Source organism: Centruroides vittatus, unplaced genomic scaffold (assembly GCF_030686945.1).
Source record: "Centruroides vittatus isolate TY-2023 unplaced genomic scaffold, ASM3068694v2 contig_1477, whole genome shotgun sequence".
NCBI classification, from domain to species: Eukaryota; Metazoa; Arthropoda; class Arachnida; order Scorpiones; family Buthidae; genus Centruroides; species Centruroides vittatus.
The window spans coordinates 179,452-185,451 of NW_027120916.1; the positions used below are offsets into that span (position 1 = coordinate 179,452).

A 6,000-nucleotide genomic window follows, 5' to 3' on the forward strand; every position below is an offset into this window, starting at 1 on the left:
TAAACCTATCTGGGACAGCTGAGATTAAGGGGTAAAAAAGCATTGATGTGGAAGATGCTATCTCTTGCAGCTACATCTCTGCAGTAAGTTGAAACCCTTTTTACCTATTAAAGAAAATGCCATTGTAATACCTGCATTGCATTAGATTATTAGATGACATCTAACAATCTACACAACAAGGGTATTAGAAATGTTATGTAGTTGTAGGTAGAACACGTATAACAAAAGACTAATCTGAAACATTCTTTTTTAAATTCTAGGAACAGTTCAGTTATTAAACTTCAGTTATTAAACTCAATGTCATCTTTATTGTACTTTCTCACCAAACCAGGCTGTATCAATTCAACACACAGAACGCACAACCAATAACCGGCGTGAAAATTTCAAAATGGTTATTGGTCGTGCATTCTGTGTTGAATTGATACAGGGCATCAAAAATGTTTACCGTTTTGAAATTTTCACGCCGATTATTGGTTGTGCATTCTGTATGTTGTCATCTTTTATATTTTATGTGTCAGCTTATTTATTTCAAGGAGTTTCACGTTCCTGACAGTATAGGAAAGGCATTGTCTGCAAAGGCTTAAGACACTGATGCCAATATTACAGTGATGTTACTACTATTAAGCACAGCAATGCTTATGGGCCCATGACATAAGGGAGCCCACTGTTTCTACAGAAAAGTATAAATGTGAGATTATTTTTAATTACATAAGAAAAACATTAGTAAATTTTTAGTATTTGTTCTGATTAGGAACAGTTAATTTTAAATAAACAAATACTATTTATTTTAGACAGATTTTAGTTTATTTTTTCCTGTTACACTTATCATTTTTCAACAGTGTAAAATGACAACACTTTACACTAGGCCTATATAGTATTATAACTAGGGATTGCAATCCAGCAGTGTTTTGAATCCAGCTGGATTTTTGCTGGATTGAAATCATTCCAGCTGGATCCAGCACGGATGTATTTTTGGTGCAATAAAGTGTTATCTGTCTATCTATCTATCCTGCAATTTATGTTTTTTTTTAATGAAATAAAACATTTTTAAAAAATACTTAAGAAGCTTTTATTATTTAGACTGGTCACTATAAATCTTCTTACACATTTAGGTAGTAAACTTAACTTTGGTTCGGTTTAACACTTGAGATAGAGATAATTAACTTTAAATGTTTAGTTAAAGATTACAATATAATTATAATCTAAGTTAAATAACAGCAAAGATAATTCTACTGATTAATTTATATTAATATATTATAATAATGTAAGGACGGATAATGAGTGGCTAAGTGGCTATCAGTCTTACCAGTTTTCATATCTGTAGTTATTTATAAGTATATAAAACTATGTACTGGAAGTAGAATAAGTTAAATAAACTACACCTTTATCAATCCAACAAAATTGAATAAAATAATAACGTATTCAATTGCTTTTAACGATCTTTATCAGTTACAAAAAAAATACAACATTAACTATAGAACATAAAATGTGTTCGGAATAAATATAAAAATTAACGGAAAACGCCCAAACGGACAAAATATAGATAGATAAACAAAATAAATAGCGGAAAAAATATATACAGGGTGTTTTTTTAAACTGACAGTACTCAGAAACATATGTATAGCAATCTAACAGCCGGACTGTCACCAAATTTGGGAGAGTGACTAAGGATGACATGGAAAAGAGATTCCGCGAAGAAAAAAGTAGTACCTAAATTCGCCTGTAGATGAGGATTTGGCACTGTTATAGCTAGCAACACTTCACTGAAGAAAGGGTCACCAGTCGCTTTTTTCCACTTGCATGGCCGCCTCGCTCCCCGGATCTAACCCCATGTTACTTTTTCCTGTGGGGTTACTTAAAGTCCAAGGTCTATCTTGGTAGTGTGCCAAACTTGATGACTTTGAAAGACAACATTTCTCGAACTGTGATGAACATTCCTGCGGACATGTTACATTCGGCCATAGAGAACACGGTGTTCAGGATGCAATGCGTTTTCCAGCAGGACGGTGATCACATTGAAGAAGGAGAAAGTTATTTGCTGATTAATTAAACTTTCGTTATTACACTGAAACCTCTGTCTGATTATTCATTCGTGTGTTTGTTAATTGCAGCTGGATTTTATGCAGATTCTTAGCTGTTTTGCTATAACAGCGCCAAATCCACCCCTACTGGCAAATTTGGGTACTACTTTTTTCTTCGCGGAACCTCTTTCCCATGTCGTCCTTAGTCACTCTCCCAAATTTGGCGACAGTCTGACTGTTAGATTTCTGTACAGATGTCTCTGAGTACCGTCAGATTCAAAACAAAACACCCTGTATAAAAGATCCAATGAAACCAGCATTGTCCGTTAATAACATTAATTAATGTAAAAGGATCTCCACATGGTAGACAATGAGTCGGCATCTCTATGGTTTATACAACCAGATGTCATGCGTGCCTTGCAGATTTCCAATCTCTCAAGATGTTTGACCATTTGTCTATTCGTCGTCGTTTTTATAATTGCTGCTTGATCCCACTGGACGTTAACATCCTTCTGTCTTGCATATGATGCCAGCGCAGTGTTGTCAAGGTTCTTACTGATTGTATATTTGTGCTCTTGAGCCTTTGTTTTAAACTGCGCATCGTTGCACCCACATAAACAAGCTTATAATTAAAACGTTGGTTGTGTAAAGGCACCGAATATATACCCGTTGTTGAATTCCGATCCTCTTTCTTTTTATTGTTTCTTAAAACTTTGAAAACAGTCGGATTACGTCGAATACGAATTACAATACGAAAATTATCAGACCTGACAGTACATATATGTAACTTGTTCAAAAAATATTCTATTTCTTCTTTGAAACCGTGTTTTGTTAATTGTTGTACTATGTGATGTAATTAAGTACTATTCTTTTTATATTTATTCCGAACACATTTTATGTTCTATAGTTAATGTTGTGTGAGGACCAGGTTAAACTGGCCCAACAGATTTTAAAATTTTATTGTTCAAATCCCCTCGGGAGATAGCGATCAAGATTAAAAAATATGTGCAGCCTTCCGCCATCAAACATGCTTCCCTCCTCTCCAGATCCGACCTCTGAGTCACGGAGATCGACTCATCACCCACCGTTGCGATTGGTGATCGCAGCGGACGAGACCTGGAGTATATAAAGGGGGGAGATATCTGAGAACGGGGTCGCTGAAGATCCGCATACGACGCCCGACCCATAGGATCAGTCCCGAGAATCGAGGGCCAAACCCCCGAAGCCACCGACGACGAGCCGCCCCGACCGATCCTCCTGCTTACCTCCACGACCGGAGAACCGAGATGATTTCACCTTTGATTCCAACCAAGATATCAGAAGACGAGGTATGATCCCCCAACATGTGTAAACTCTCTCTCTCCCGCGATTACAGACGGGACGCGTTAGATTTCTGTATTTTGTTTGTCTGTCTAGATAAATCGTCATGTGTTTTCATCCTGGGTCCGTTTATTCGAATATCGCCGTAAACTTATCGACAAACCCACACACTTCCTCCACTCGACCTGACAATTAATTACCCGATCCCAACGAGTCAGGATATCATAAAAATTTAGCCATCCTTGACAGTGGGGTGGGTCTTGCCGACCTGTTCGCCGGAGAAAAAGGAGGTACGACGTCGTCCTAGCTGCAGGCGTTCGAACAGTTGTATTTTTTTGTAACTGAGGAAGATCGTTAAAAGCATTTGAATATGTTATTATTTTATAAAATTTTGCTGGATTGATTAAGGTATAGCTTATTTATAAGTAATTTAATTATTAGTGTTAGTAAAGTAGTGAGTAAGTAATTAGTAGCAGTCTAGTAGTTAGCAAAGCGGTAATGCGACAACGTAGACTTTTGCGTAATTATTTAGAAAGTTAATTGAGTATTTGCGGATCCAGCAGGCCGAAAAATGCGCTGGATCCAGCTGGATTGCTGGATGAGGGATCCAGCAATTGCAATCCCTAATTATAACAGTATATTACAAATAATACTAATAATAACAACAAAAAATTTACAAATAGCTGTTTAAACTTGTAGCTGTTTTGTTTCTGGAACTGTTTTATTGTTTTTCTCAGAAATGTTGCACTCTGCTGTTTTGAAAAAACAATGCGGTCTGATTGTATTTAGCTAATAATACAATACGAGAAAGTATGCCGTCCAATGGCACCACTTATAAATTTAACAAAAACATAGCCCACCCGTTTTGGTACTATTTCAGGATCAATGTGCCAATTAGATTTTAATTCATTGTTAGTTCAATAGGTGTTTCACGTATCTCCAATGCAGTGTATTGTACCTGTATATGTTAACACGTCGATAAAAAACATTAATATATGTATTCATCAAACAAACTCAAATTTATCATCATAAAGGTAAATATTAATATGAAATTTAAATAAATTAGTTATCGATTCCAAGTACTTCAGGCTTGTTCCACGAAAGCAAAATGTCCCAGAATTATTTAGATTCAAAACCTAAAAACAAATGAACTTTCTGTGATCAGTATCAGTACATTGCTTTACTTGTTCAGTGTTTTCTTTTTTTCATATATTTTTTTATATTTCAAAATACTGAATATAATCCTTATACAATTGCTGTGATTAGTCTACTAATTCTCTTGTTATTTTTATCTTTGTACTTTTTGTTACATTAATGAACTAATCATTTTTATTTTGTTTATAAATCTTTTTATAGATTATTTTTTGATTTTTTTTTCTTTTTTTGTTTGATATTAAATTTGCTTACAAAAGAATTTTTAATATATCTACTTATAATATTTTCTAACAATTTAAAAATTTTTTTTAAATTCCTACACCAGTGATTTTCAACCACTGTGCCGCGAAATTTTTGAAGTGTGCCGCCACTGCTAATAATCATACATAAGCGACGTCAGACAAGTAGTTCAATCGGTCCTACCTTCCTAGGGCGCATTTGGAAATTGTAACTGGTGTTACCGGTAGCTGCCTGTAGTTACCGAGGCGTTTAGAAAACGTGACCTAAATAATCAACCGGTTGTGCTGCGGTATTTACCGAAGTAACCGCACGTGCCGCCAAATTTTTAAATTATTAAAAGTGTACCGTGACGAAAAAAAGGTCGAGAATCACTGTCATACACCATCAAGAATTTGGAGGGGATACACCCAAGTATTGGAGGGCTCTTTGCAATATTTCGTTCGAGCAACTAAAATTTCTAATTACGTCATCGTCGACTCGCATCGGCTATTTTAATTTTACGTCGGAGAATCAATTGGAATTAAACCCAAACGTCGGATCTACCTCATCGGCAAAGTTATTTTTATTGTATTAAATGATAATAACCGCACGTCGACGTGACAAACGTCTCAGTCATTTTGCAACAGCCGGTAGAGTGGCGATTTTATAATTTAAAAAATTTAATTCTAAATTGCTATATTTAGTAAAACAATAGGATTTTGATAATTGTTTCTAATAAAATGTAAGTAAGGTTTAATTTATTTATAAATTTTCAGTAGATAAGTTTTGTAATTATTTTTCTATCTTTAATATTTCAGCAATCTGATTTCATGCTAGAAGCGATTTTCCTGCAAAGGTGTAAGGCTCTAGAGCCTTAATGGTACAGTACATGTTATCAGGAATATATTTTTGACTATTGTAGCAAAAATTTACGCCTGTCAATTTCCAAATGAACCGAATCATTAGTAATGTCTTGCATGCAAATTGTAATTTGAATACTATTATTTTATACTTCATCACATGTTTATTCCACGATTCATTCTTTTGACAGTCGCATGTTCGATTACAAATTTTGAAAAAAAGAAAAAAATGTATCTTGTCAATTTATGTAGAATAAACCGGAAAAAAGAATAACTATAAATATACACGAATTTCGACATTTGTAATATACATTGAAATTATTTTAAAAAACTAACCTTTTATAATTTTACATTAATGACAAACATTGCGACCTTTTCGTACTTTCCATGTGAATCAGTGTTGCCAACTGCCTTGTTTATATTTC

The 6,000-nt window shown here is 34.6% G+C and overlaps 1 protein-coding gene across 2 annotated transcripts in view; it reads right to left on the reverse strand.

The window, feature by feature from the left end:
* The window catches only part of LOC136968487 (leucine-rich repeat-containing protein 14-like), a 31,194-nt gene extending 25,194 nt beyond the window's left edge, over positions 1–6,000 (reverse strand). Inside the window, exon 1 of one of the 2 annotated variants that reach the window (XM_067262467.1) lies at positions 5,912–6,000. The gene's annotated coding sequence lies outside the window, so the exon portion shown is untranslated. Of the gene's footprint in view, positions 1–5,648; positions 5,749–5,911 lie in introns of those variants that run through there. The other variant, XM_067262468.1, reaches the window with a different exon arrangement.